The following is a 15,159-nucleotide window of genomic DNA, read 5'->3' as shown; positions in this document are numbered from 1 at the left end:
ACATCGTTTGGTCGAGACACGAACTGCGTAACATTAATGAGAAGTTACTGAATTTTGAAAAGTTACCCTGAAAATGGTTAAAAGGTTAAACCAAACTAACGCGATCAGCCCGCGTGCGCGATGGCGATCAATTATTTTTATTTGTAAGCTTTGCTCATGCTTCGTCACAAGACAAAAATTGTTGTACGAGTAATATGTTATAATCTCATGTAAGTGAACCCTGTTCTTATGTATAAAGATTTTTTAAACCGAATTCTGATCGTCATCGCCATCGTGCACGCCGGTTGCACGCGTTGGTTTGGTCGAACCTTAAGGTGAGGTTGTAATTCTACTTTATGTATGTATGTATCCAATTAGGTACTAATCTGAAATTTAATTAAGCCGATTATCTTCATTAAGTGGGTACGGGATATTAACCCACAAAAGCGTTCGTTATTATTAATCCAAATACTATAGAATATCAATGTTGTAGGTACTCCAAAAAATAAAAAATAGATACGCAATTAAGCCTGAGCCTCAATGAGTCGTAGATCTACGAATCAAAGAAAATAAAAGATATAGGTACTTGAAAGCACATGAAGTTGTATATTTTTGTTGCAAAGTAGAACCTATTCCAACTAAGTAAGATGCCACAGTGTATAAATGTCAATGTTCTTTCGTACGAACCTTTGACAATTATTTACGAAAAAGCTCATGCGTATGATTAATATGAAATCGATGACAATTAGGTAGATATTAATAAAAATGTGTTGGGTGTCTGTGCTTTTGTGTCATTTCAATTACACTTGGTATATGAGAATTTTATTTGCCTCCCGTATACCTATATACTTTGTATTAGATTCACTTGTTCGTAATAAGTAGGTGTATACCTATTTAATAAAATTCGTTTAATAATTTCACAAAACGTTTCATGAGTATTACTTTTCACTTTTCAGCATAACGAAGTCTATTCAGTAGTACAGACTTTTTAATGAAAACGTATTGTTTTCATTAAAAAACATGTCCTCATCAGGTTAAGAGCTGTCCATATTCCAAATCTTGGGACAGAATAATAAAAATGCGAAGTGATTTTTCACGGAAATGACAAATGCGAAAAAAGAAGACTGCTTCCTCGTTAAGGGTAAACTCCTCGTAAGGGACATTTTACCAATTCGAGGAGTCCCACTCAAATTGGGACACTTTCAACGCTAATTAGGATGTTTTGAATACGGAAACAGTATTATATTTCCATTCGAATTCTATGCTTATTAAGGATACTTAATGAACAACAAAGAAAAAGAAACTAATTAAAACATTGAATTTGGGGAACGTTGTTGCCTAAATAGCCATCCTTATTTTTAGGGTTTCATACTAAAAGAATGTCAACGGAATTTGACTTGGGCTTCTCTGTAATAATGTTGGCTTGTTTATTCTTCCGTCAGTCACAACACAAGTATGTATGTATAAAGGTCATAGCAGACTTATCAACTCGGAAAGGCATCAACACCGTATTGCCTTTCGCGAGTTGTCATTGCCTTTCGCGCGCTGTGAATCGCGAGGCGTGGCGTTTACGTTACGCTGCGGATAAGACGTGTGCGTTGCAGTATGGAGTTTCATACAAAGAATGACCGCCACGAGTTGATACGGTTACGATCCCTTTTTTTGCAACAGACTTTTAAAATTACAAAATAAATATGAAAAAAGCATTTATGAAAGTAAAGGGCCAAGCCTCTGTTTTTTCAGGTACAGCTACCACGAGAGCAAGACTCAAGCTGCACTATCTTTTAAAGAAATGTATTTTTTTCAGCGTTTGTTATTTAGAATTGGTTCGGAACCCTATCTCTGTGAATGTAGTTCATATTTGGCTAGGTTTCTACTCAATTCCAAAGAAAAATGATAACAATGAAATAGGAAAATTTAACCACATGAGAAAACAAATCGCACAGTAACAGATAAGATTAGTATTTATTTACGACTTTGCCAAATGGGTAAGCTCTTAAAACAAACGTCATTTTTTAATTTGATTATGTTAGTAGTATATTTTAAAAAAGAAACAGGTTATTGAATAATATAATGAATTATGGGTTATGCTCTATGGCAAAGTGTAAAGTCTAAGTCAAAGGTCTAAATGTAAAATAGTCACCTGGCCTAGTGATTTGAACCGGACAACAACGCCAGTTGTTACATAATATTCGATTCCTGCTACTGAAATTTATTGTGGGCAAATATTTAAAGTATATTTTTGATACACAACATTTAGATACAGTTACAAATATTGCCAGTAAATAGACAACTGTACAATTTAATGGAATTCAGTTTTTCCAAATTACGAGTAAAATATCACTTTTCGCCGAATTCCCAGGTCATATTTGGTGAATCCCCCAGCTGAGTCAGGGATTTCGAGTCAATCTCGGGATTTGACATGATAAGCCATGGCTTATCTTCTTTAATTGAATAAAAATTCACACCTGCCCTTGTTTTTACTTACACCTTTTACTTCTATAGGTACCTACCTAATAAACTTGTACTTATTTTATCAGGTTTACTGTTTGTTCTGAAAAAAGTTGAAAAACTGCATCTTTATTGCATTCAAATAATACATTGTCACAAAAATCTAAAAAGAAAATAAACTACCAAATAATATTAATTCAACCCGTCCCTTTTCTTTTACTAAATTTTGAAAGGGACGCCTGACTTTTAGTTAAAGACAATGTACTGAATAGTTTCTGAAATTCCAGATACTCGTACCGTTTGGGAGAAAAAGGGTCATCCCCCGGGACCACCCTTCAATAGACGGCAAATAGAACTGAGTTCGAGACATCGCAAACTGCAACGTTATTAGTTTTGTGATCAAGTTCCTCCATAATGAGAATGAGGACAATGGCGAAATAACAATTAGGCCGAACGGTCTTACAACCACTTTGTAAGTAATTGGTTATCGGAAAATTTGTTCTTAGAAATGTTGAATGTACCTCGCTTCCGATTGTAAATAGTTTCATGGCTCTATTACGTCAAATATAATTGATATCGGTGATTAAGTGGACCGGACGTTGTGGAAATCCTTGGGGAGGCCTTTGTCCAGCAGTGGATGCCTTTGCTTTGTTGCTTGAAAGGAACGTGAAACGTTATTCTTGTAAAAAATGTATCTTGCCTAAAGACCTCTTAATAAAACTGAAAATAATTTCATTTATGTACAGGTCACAAGTTGATAATAGTCAATAGTCAATATCTTTATTGCATTCCAAGTTGTTTGTACATAAGGTTTTAATTTCATGAGTGATTTTTATTATAAACTAAAAGTTTTACTTACAGCAATATGCCATTGCTGGAAAACTTGCAGCTTGCAATTTTGTGATTAAATTAATTGCGTTTGTTTTGTTTGTACACAGTACGATAGCAAGTTCATAAAGTTTTGGAAACTTTTGCGATTAGTGCGCTCCGTAATGATCGCTATAAATAACTCATAACAATGCTATGATAGGCTTTTATTGAGCTTGTAAATAAGCTGCACCGATGATAATCGCTGATAGAGAGAATTCCAGACGATAAGGATAGTTTTTGAAGTGTTCTGTCGAAGCAACAGGCGCGGAGTCTGCCAGTCCTATCGCAAACGCCGCTGTGGCCAACCGCTGCGCTCCCCAGCGGTGTCTGCGCGCGCAAATACGAAAAAAATAAACTTGCCGCCAAAACCAACGTCAAATAAATTAATCCGCGCCATATTTGCTTTGCTTACAAACTTCGGATTACGTGTGTATGTAAGGTGCAGACGTCTTTTATCTCGGAAACCATTATCTTTGAATGTAAACAGTGAAAAATTTGGCGTAACGAGTTTTCTTGCTTGCTAAACAAACGTTTCTACTGCCTATCAACGGGGCGTTTATTTTTGTGTGCCATTACTGCCGAATACAAAAGTTTTCGAACATTTGATTGGAGTACTAAATTGTCTTATAACCGGATCACCCACGAGTGTTTACAGTGGAGATCGAGTTACGCAAGCCATGTGAGTAAATGGACAATAGAAGACAAACACAATAAGTTTTTGTTTTTACTTTAGCATTAAGGCCTATCTTGAAGACTATACTACTAGTACAGGTGTGTGTATAGTACCTGTACTACCATCAGGTGATCCGTCAGCTCGTTTGACTCCTGACTCCTGTCCCATAAAAATGGCACATGTTTATTTTTAAGATTAGCCTAGAGTTCAAAAGACTGTCAAATAAGTTACTATTCAATAAAGATTTTATTTGATTTTGATTTTAATTTATTTGTGAAAATATTATATTAGTTACATGAGATAGAGTTTAATTACTTGTAGGTACTTTTGGTACCTACATAGGGATTAGTTTGTAAAATTAAGTAGGTACCTAGCCTACTACTTTCATAAACTGTATACTTCAGAATGTGTTCTTGTTTATTTCAATCGAAAATTATTTTATGTTTTTGCCTCTTTTTTCGTTGAAAGGCCAATATCTGACAGAATTCTTTATTTTGTTCTAAATTAAAACGCGACATTCATGACAAAAATAGCAATCCAATTTGAAATTAAAACAGTTTTCATATTTCCTTATTCCATTTTTAGATTAATAGCATCGTTTAAAGAACACGGCTTCAAAAGATTTATTTTTAAATAAACGTAGAAGTGAGAGAAACCTTTTCTGTACGTACTATTGTTTGAAGTTACGCAGTTAAACTATAGCAACGCGCCTTCCGAGTTAATTTTGTTTTAGTCCAGTCCTACTGGGAACTTAAGTTGGCATTTTGCATTCGGTGTGGTAAATCCTTGTACAAGCATTTAAATATGTTTAGCTTACTTGAAGTGGTTAACCAGAGATAAACATCCAGTAATCGGGTAGTAGGTAAGTTTGTATTATGCAGCTAGGCAGCTACATACCAAACTGCCTAACCCGCCGACAGTACCTAGTCATCGACTTTTAACATGTTTTCAAAAGTTATAGAAAGTAGATACAAGTCGTCGACATGATTCGTTTAAATAAAGCCAAGCCGCCGGGCTTAGTGTGTAGAGTACTTTACGTAGGCACCTATCTACGTCAGAGTTGGAAATAAAATCAGTAATATATTAGGACTGTATCTACTCCGCGAAACAACTTCGTAATTCGACTCTATCGTTCTCTTTTACTCAACCATAACCATAACCAGAACCCATAATTCATCCATAAACCCCAATTGCCGAGCAATAGAGATGGCAGTGTTGATTTATTCGATACTTGGTTCGTATATTTATAACTTTCATTTAAAAGCTGTAATTACGAGATTTATAAGGGTGAATTATTACTGTACTAATTAATATATAATAAATAAATATCAAATATTTCACGAAATCCAGTTAATTTATAAAGATGAGATGTAAGATAATTAATTAGTTTATCTCGAAGACGAATGTAAATAGATAGGCCAATGTTTCAATTTAATAAGCATAGATTCTAAAATTATATTAATCCGGTTTTCAAGTCTAAAGTCGATTTTAAAAATTAAGCTTTAATTAGCAACGTAAAAGCTACAGCAAAATATTAGGACTTTAATTTTCTTGTTAAATTTCAGTAGACCGATTTTTTCTTTATTATCCTATTCTTTAGGTACTATAGATTTATGTATTTAACTAAAATGACCCAAAGTCTGATTTAAGCGTTTCTGTTACAACAAAAAACCTACCACCTATGTTGTTTTTTACTTTTGCATATTACTCAGTGCTGACACCTGCAGTAGGTACCTACAAAATAATTAAAGGAAGTGGTAGAGCGGATAGCAAAACATATTTGCCAACGCTGCAAATTGCTTAACCATTATCAAATTATAGCACAACAATGATCGATATGTATTATAATTATCACTCGACTTCCAAATGAGGATTGGTGAATATATTGTTAGATTGCCTGACCTCGACATAGAACCGGCGACACTTGGAATGTCATATTAACATTACATTAAAAAGGCAGTCGTTACACGATGTATTGTGCTCCGGCGCAGCACGACTAGATTTGGCTAATCGCATATCTTTTGAAGAAATGGAGACGAAATAGGGTTTCGAATGACATCTTTGAAGATTGGGTATCATCATCAGGTCATTTAGTCTCCACTGCATGCAGGAAGACGTTCATTTCAGCTGAAAGAGGTCCACTGCTGGACAAAGGCCTCCTCCAAGGTTTTCCACCGAGACCGGTCCTGCGCCGCCCGCATCCAGGCACCTCCCGTGACCATCACCGAAGGAAGACGACTCTCCCTAATTTACTAGAGGTTTTGACCTACACTCCTTAGCATATCATAGTCGCCTTTTACGACATCATACGTTCATAAAGAGTCACTTGCGTTTGAAAAAAAGCAGCTTTCTGACAGCTTTAACTTAAAGGCGCAGTTGCGCTCCGTTCACGTTTCAGCATCGTTTGAACTAGCTGTCAAAACGATACCGCGATACGGATATGTCAAAAAGCAATCGGAACCCTGTTTCAACGTCTTATTCCCAGGAGGTCTGTAAGCCTGTGTAGCCAAAATTTAAAACCTGGCAGTCAATGTTAAAAGTAATATTCTAGCGGAGTTGCCACTAGAAATAAAAGGTAGCTATACCCACCTAAATAGATATTTATTATGATATTCTTATTTAGTATACTCGTATATTTTACCCGGAATCACTAAACAGTGATTGCGGGTATACTTACTGTAATACAAACTCATCAAACAAAATTTTCCCAGGATATCCTTTTTCTGGGAAAATTTTGTATAGGTATCCCATCGGTGAATGAGAAACGAACCGTAACTTTCAAACTTGCTTGATAGGCATTTGATTTATGAGGTTCCGAGTTCGTTTCTAAAGTTTTAATTAAGTTTAAATGGAAAACACAAAATAATTTCTAACATTTAGTAAATAAATAGGAAATACCTAAAATAACTGCCCTTAAGTGCATCGAGGCATAATAATAATATTACCAATATTACTGTAGATTGGCAGGAAATGCCTTTGGCACAGAATACCCAGCAGGTTCGGAGGCCTGCTTCCCTTCCTTACAAATTACATTACTGGATATTGTGCCTACAGCCAGAGAGCGTATGTAGCTACTTATGTATGTATACGTAACAATGCTTTTCGTCTATGGCAAATCATTTGAATGTTGTGATTTTTCGCTAGTGGCGCCGTCTATGAATAAATTGTCTTGATCCTGACTCTACAATTCTTTTCTTGCACAAAGCTGATGCTGATTAATAAACATAATTTTGATTGCGTTTCAACTAAATAGTGATCAAACAGTAAGTATAACTGGTATAACCCTTTAAATAACATAAAATTTATGATAGAGTTCCACGAGCGACAGAGTAAATATGTATTTACATTGACGTTCTATGAATTTTCCTGATGAATTAACTGAGTAAATGGTTTTTGGAATTTGTATAAAATACATATCACATTAAACATGTTATTATTGCCGCATGTATACATTTTTTATAAATAGATTAAAATCGTAGCTTTGAAAAGGGCTATTTCGGAGTAACGCCATCGTAACATGAAACGGAAAATTTCCGCTTCACTTTCATTACATTCCATATTGTTTTAGCTACTAAACGTTGTTGTAGCAACATAATAAAAATATTATTATCTGCCAGCGTTGTTATGCCAGCGTTATGAATCAACGCGTAAAAAAATGGACGACACGCGTTCGACTGCCATTACCGACGCCATAACTGCGCGCGAATTTACGACCGTGTTATACAGCGCGTGCCTACTGGTAGGCCGATGAGGCGATGACCCATTAACTTGCAATTCCTTTAAACATCGTTAAAATTTGCTTTAAATATGCATTGTGGTTAACGTTTTATAAATACTTTGTTTGTTTCAAACTGAATTCCATACTTTCTGTCAGTTTACGTACAGTAGGCAGTGGGCAGTACAGATCTAGCTACCCACTTCCGTTTTTTCTCTCGCTCTCGTCAAATGGCGATTCTTTGTGATAGAACGAGACGACATGACCGGAAATGAGTAGCTTAAGGAAAACGGTGGCCCATAGGCTTCATGAGAAATTATTAACTTATTAAAATTAATCACTTTGCTAACATCACATGAACTTAGTTTAGCATGAAAGCATGTGCTTAGAAATAATATAAGTACTCGTAGTACATTACACTAACTGACTGCCGATGTGTCGTGTTAGATTGTATGCTCTATCAACGCACCTAACCTAATCTTTTGAAGCACAGATGTATTCCGCCCATCAAAGTTGATTCATGCCTGCAACGTAAACTAATTATTATTATGTGATAATACGGTTTAACAATGCGTCCGTTGGGACAATCGCATCCGAAACCTCTTATTCAAGGGATTTCAACTTACTAATGAAGGATAACGCGGCATTCTAATCTAAGTCCAAAGACAAATCCTGTGAAACTTAGTACATAGGTATACTGGGACGTTTAGCATTTCTATTCTAATAAACAATTTTCAAAATAAGACAAAAAGACACTTCTAAAAGTACGTTTTGAAACACACCTCCTGAAAGATAATGTTTAAAATATTTAACTTCATGGACGCAAAAAGGTTAATTGATTTAACGTCTCGTTTGAAACATTTTAAATAAATTAATGTACGTTTCATCGCATGTTTAAGTAGGGACGTCCGTATCGTTTAAGTCTGAAAAATTAACGTGAAAGAGCATTGAAGTGAATTTTTATTTGCAGTAATAAAGTCGGTCCGTTTGAAAATTTGCGCCGACCGAGGACGTAAATAGAACTTAATTGACGTCCAGGAGTTACGAGCTGTATCTCTTGTACTTTGACTTGTTATTTTTATTTATTACTTGGGTTTTTCTTTGTTGTATGAACCTGCTTGTTTATACTGAACCCGTGTAGGTAGGTAGTGTAGGTACCATAGTTACTATACATGGTGGAAAAATTATCATTAGCGCCTGGGTCGAACTCGATCAGTAGTTGAATGTTCGGTGTGTGAATGTTTTGAGAAAATAAATATCTTAAACCATATCATGAAGCTTGAAACTTTGCATTCTGCACAATCCACCGAGTCAGGCGATACTATGATTAGTGGGACTAATATAATTGTATTGTAGAGCACGAAAAAAATGTTTTTGTAACACTATTTTCAATTTCAGTGAATCCATTCTGTTTATTTCGCACAAAATACTAATCAATTTAATAACTTCACCGTTATCATCCAAATACAACAAGTTTCCCGAACAAATATCATCACAAGAAGTGTATTTGGTTTTCGTACTAGGTTTTTTCCACCCGTGTTAGGTTTGGTAGGTACTATGGTTTAAGTAAGGCTATTGGCTCGGGTTTGTCCTGTATTTAAAGGCTTTACTGAGACAGAATATTAATCCCCGGTCGTTGAAGGTCTTTATATCGCAGTTACGCCTAGTTTTACAACTCTACCGATCGTTACGGTCCTTCCAAAATCGCGAACGCCATCAAATTCCCCCATAAAACAAATTTGATAGCGACTACCGAGTATTCCGAGATCATTATTAAATAAGTATTATGTATTATTATAATGGACTCGGCGGTGAGGTTGTAAAAGTTTATTATTTGTTGCCTAGTAGTTATTTTATATGATTGTGTTCTCGCTTTATATTCATGATGACTAAGTAGTGGTCTTTATTCTTGATATTTGACTGTTTGGCTTGGATTTGCTCGTAAAGTAGGGATTTATATCTGAAATAAGAATGATTTGATTTGATTTCATTCAAATATCATCACTTAGTTTGACTTGTATTGTTGAAAAAGAAAAGGCTCAAAAGTCACAGAGAATCCTTAATTACAATTCGCGTTAGATCGCGATATCGAAATCGCTCTATACCAATTTGATTCTAAATTACTTGAAAGTTGTTTGGTTGGAGCTAAGTAGTGAAAAGCGACTCTATCGCTGTGCGATTTTCTTCCTGTTAATTTGGTGGCTTAGCGTTTTCTTGAAAATAGATGCTACGCTATTTTCCAGAAAACGCTAAGTCACGCCGATTTTAAAATTAAACTTTCTGTTGGTCTATTCTGAATGATATTAAGATAGCTTAATGTCGATATAGCACCAATTCTAAAACTAATCTTACTGCGATCTATTTAAATAGAGCTTATGCCGATCGCTCGATATTCCATCCCGATATCATATCCCGATTATCCCATCCTAATCCGATATTGTAAATAATATAGAGTAAGTAATACACAAAATTCTCAATGTGTTTTAAAGTTAGTACTATAAGTACGAACGTCATAATCAATTGAGTTAACATATTGTGGTTCGTTGACTGTACCTTTGTGAGGAAATAAAATTCATTCATCCATTCATCCACTTGGATAGGTTGACAAGTTTAACAAATTACTAGGAAGAGCCAGTGGCCACTGCGTCAGCTATGTACGTATACAGGGTGAAATTTAAATGGTTGGCATCCTTTTGAATAAGAATCTACCCATCTATTACATAGTAATATACATTCCCCAAATATGAGACAAATCTTGTATAGACGACAGCACATCAAGCTTATACTGGCATCTTATTTCGACGTATTAAGTGTTATTTTGCTACAAAAATGTGTATGCTGAAGTGCTGTTGACTGTACAATACTTAGTTTAAAACTATAAGAGCACACTAATACAAATACATACCTAGTAAAAATAATGATAAAAAATCTCATTTAATTTGTCTGATATTCGGGGAATGCACTATGTATTATATGAGTAGAGTCTTATATTAGAAGGATGCTAATGACTCAAACACCCTGTAGTATGGCCAGTTCATTAATTTCAGATGTTAAAGAAGTGGGATACTATTACATACTTAATTAAAACCTTTGTGCGCCAGGGGCTTGATGTCAGCGGAGATAATTAATTTTCACTAGTGAATTGAATTTTGAATAAAGTTGGGTTGTTATGTATTTGGACATTATACCACAGGTTATATTGTTTAAAAAAGGATAGCTAATTTGTTTCTTATTTTAATAACAATTATGCTAGTGAGATGACGTTAAAAGTATTCATGTAGTAACTAGGTATAAGTAAGTATACAGATGTGATTGTGTCCAGTACGAGTATACAGCTGATTCTAGACGCATTTTTACAAGCACAGATCTCGAATGTTCCCAGGGATGTTTGTTAGTACGTACTACAAAGACTATTTAATTAAACCTTATTTTGTTATATTATTTGTTATGACCCGGCGAACTTCGTATCGCCTATGTTCATCAAAAATAATGTAGGATTCGACAAACAAATACTTAAGGAATCAAATCTTTCCTAATGTAGTTAGATGATTAAAAAACTAAATCTAATCAAAACAGCTTTACAAAATGTATTTGACTAAATTACTTTATTATAGGTACAACAATTAGTTTACTTTTTTGAAACGAGTTTAAGTTTAGCAAAACAACGCAGAATTTAATTCCAATATTTAAGCTAAATGCTAAAGTAATCTTGCCTGTTTGTTTGTTTCACAGACAGGATCCATTATAGCTTGAAAATGGAAAACATTTAGTCGGAAAAGTATACTTTTTGATCAAATAAGGGATGGCAGTTTGTATGGGAGGAAGGATAAAGTCAGTGATATGAAAATTCATGAATAAATATGAATTAATTATTGTTTTTTGTCAGAGAGTTAAAGAGCGTGTTTTTCATCGAGTGACGAGTGTTTTTTAAATCTATGTGGGCAAAACCGAGGCTCTAAGCTAGCTATTAATAATGAATTGTTAATTAACTAATACAAAAGTTCTAAGCGTTTTCAATAGTTAATCAAATTGTAAATCGATTTGAGTGGGTCGCTGGGTATTTAGATTGGAATATTAAATATTTGTCCGGGGTTTTACGGCTGTAGGCATTGTAAATACATATTAATATATTTGAGGTTAACAAAAAGGCTCCACTATTGTGGTGAGCCCACTCGTAACACAAGCATATTTTAGCTAACCACGAGGGGTTAACGGGACTATAGTAATTTGTGAAATACAAATTACTTGATAAACTTTTTATAAATAAGTAAAAAAAAAATACCTTATCATAAATGATTTGTTTGTAGTTTCTTTCTGGTATTTATTTTTTACAGTGATCCACATTTAACTGTATGTTTGAAAAGAGGTAAACTTTTCATACGAATCATGGAGGACACCGTTAGGTTTTTAGTCGGTAGGCGGGCAGGGAGAGTACCTACCACATATGGTACCACATAACCCATTAGCTGCCCCCGCGGCGGTATACTAGCGTAGTTTTGACGTACTAACCATATAAATGTACCTAAATATTATCCTTGCAAAGTATTTTATATTTGCTTGCATTGTAAAGTCTCTTACACGCATACTAGCTTATATGGCGAAGAAAAGCGACGGGTAGAGTCAAACATTTCGAAATCATCTTCGAAATAGGGCCTCATCATTCCATTATCTAATGTCAACATGTACTGCGCTGTATGTATCGCTTTCAAAGGAATGGCGATTAAGACCGCGATAGCGACTTTAAACGATAATGTAGACCTTTCAGATCAGATGAATGGTGATAACTTCAACATGAATCTTTCATTTGGCAGTTACTCGTCACCTATTTTCTTATTAAATTTGTAGGTACCTATTTGAGTTTTATGTATCTATCGTCTCTTCTCTACATAGTACCTATAAAACAAAGTCGCTTTCCGCTGTCTGTCCCTCTATGTATGCTTAGATCTTTAAAATAAAAGTGATTCAAGAGGAAGGTTTATATGTATACCAGGGATGTTATGGATATCCGTAACCGTAACTTTCGGATATACGAAATAAAAAAATATCCGAAACCGTAACCGTAACCGATTCAAAAGTTTCGGATGTGGCAGTTTAAATTGTTTTTTGTACAGCATATAGTTACGGCATAACAGCCTGATTTACCTTTATAATGCCATCAATTTTTATTCGATGTAAAGTGTGCGGCCATGAATGAACCGTGTTGGACAACTATTGCAAATTGCATTCTAAAGCACAAATATCCGTAACCGTAACCGAAACTTTCGGATATCCGAAATAAAAAAATATCCGTAACCGTAACCGAGACCGGTATAATATTATTCCTATATCCGTAACCGTATCCATAACCGAAACTACATATCCATAACATCCCTAATGACGTATACCTACTTAGCACCCGTACGAAGCCGGGGTAGGTCGCTAGTACAATATAAAATCATTACAAAAATCTGCTGCGATATGGCTGGCGAATGATTTGAAACCCAAATTATCAGAATTATCGGTAAAGTGTCAGTTTCACAATTTCTATAAGTCATTACCCTTGATCGCTAAGCTTTGTGCCTGTCCATATTGATTTATTAGTCAGTTTGACTATTTCATGTTTAATAAATCTAGATTGAACTGAGAAAGGATTATCATGAATGTGTTGTCAGAGTTGTCTAGCTAAAAATAAATGAACACCGAATAACTCTTCCATTTAAATATTTACCAAGAATATTTTTAAGCTAGTGCAAACTTTTGACATGTAAATGTTATTTGATGACGTCCGTATCTAGTTAATGTAATGATTTGCCAATTTGCACCTGCGTTAAAGTCCGTTCGCGCTGGGAGACGCTAATTTACGCTAAATTGACGTTTATTAACTAGTTAAAATAACAAAACAAAACTGTAACTTGATACTTGGAACACGTGTTGTTGATTGAGCAAAACAATGCCAGTTATAAGTTGTGACTTTGGTAATTAATTAATTTAATAATGCCAGCGGGGGAGCGTAAGTCGTGGTCACAAGCAACGTTCTGCGACCATCTTTGCTCACATTAAGAGGAAATAAAATTATGTTTATTATTATTTATAAACTAGCGGCCGCCCGCGACTTCGTACGCGTGTTTCCCGTTTTACCCCCTTCATCTATCTTACGTGGTTTAGATTTTTTCATACAAATGTTTTTTCCCGCTAACTCACGTTCCCGTGGGAATTTTGCAATATCCTGTTGTAACTAAGCTTTAAATTTACTAAGGTACCTGCATGCCAAATTTCAAGCGTCTAACTTAAGCGGTTTAGATTTTTCATACAAAAGGATTTTTCCGCTAATTCCCGTTCCCGTGAGAATTTCGGGAATTCCTTGTTGTAACTAAGCTTTAAGTTTAAGGTACCTACATGCCAAATTTCAAGCGTCTAACTTAAGCGGTTTAGATTTTTCATACAAAAGGATTTTCCCTCTAATTCCCGTTCCCGTGGTAATTTCGGGAATTCCTTGTTGTAATTAAGCTTTAAGTTTATTAAGGTACCTACATGCCAAATTTCAAGCGTCTAACTTAAGCGGTTTATATTTCCCATACAAAAGGATTTTCCCGCTAATTCCTGTTCCCGTGGGAATTCTTAAGTATACTATAACCTGCCCAGGAGTATGAAAAATAATTGTACCAAGTTTCGTTAAAATCGGTCGAGTAGTTTTTGTTTCTATAAGGAACATACAGACGGACAGACAGACAGACAGACAAAAATTTTACTGATTGCATTTTTGGCATCAGTATCGATCACTAATCACCCCCTGATAGTTATTTTGAAAATATATTTCATGTACAGAATTGACCTCTCTACAGATTTATTATAAGTATAGATAGCAGGTTAATATTTAACATTCCAATCATGAGAGCATCTGAGTAAAAACCGAATGAATATTATCCCGGAAAATGATGTAACAAGTTAGATAAGTCATTTGAGTTAAGTAGGTATGCGTATAACTTTTATTCAGCTCTCTTTTAACCTACCTTTATTTATTAACTTCACCGAAATCGGTAAGCTACAATGAAATACTTCTGTCGAAATGTAGGTAATTTTAATAAAATTCTCAAGAATAAGTGTTTATTTATTTATTTATTTTATTGGGCTATCAACATGAGATACAGTATTAAACACAATTAAAAAAATAAACAATTAAGCCAAAGGTCTCTAGCTAACTGCTCCCACACAAACGATAAAACATAATTTTATAATGTAAGCAACCCGTGAACCAGTATTGGAATTAAACAACAAATTAAATGAGCAAGTAAGGTATAAAATTACAACAGAAACAAAAACTTATGGTCTGAGTTTGCTGGCGAAAAACGAAAATGGGGTGACCAACTTGATTAGACATAAGATCTACTGTTTACTAACGACCCTGGGTGATCTACCTACCACTTACATACTTCTTGAAATCTTAAAGAAACAGCATAATTTAGTCACAATCATGTAGTATTTTTTGCCTTGC

The 15,159-nt window shown here is 34.9% G+C and overlaps 1 protein-coding gene across 2 annotated transcripts in view; it reads left to right on the top strand.

Annotated features, from left to right (window-relative positions):
• The first annotated feature begins 3,795 nt into the window (after positions 1-3,795).
• The window catches only part of LOC135079881 (G-protein coupled receptor dmsr-1-like), a 36,207-nt gene continuing 24,843 nt past the window's right edge, over positions 3,796-15,159 (top strand). The window contains exon 1 of one of the 2 annotated variants that reach the window (XM_063974507.1): positions 3,796-3,979. The gene's annotated coding sequence lies outside the window, so the exon portion shown is untranslated. The remainder of the gene's footprint in view (positions 3,980-15,159) is intronic. The other variant, XM_063974506.1, reaches the window with a different exon arrangement.

This window comes from Ostrinia nubilalis, chromosome 17 (assembly GCF_963855985.1).
Source record: "Ostrinia nubilalis chromosome 17, ilOstNubi1.1, whole genome shotgun sequence".
Lineage (NCBI taxonomy): Eukaryota > Metazoa > Arthropoda > Insecta > Lepidoptera > Crambidae > Ostrinia > Ostrinia nubilalis.
Note: the sequence above shows the minus strand (reverse complement) of the source record. Positions and strands in the feature narration are given on the sequence as shown.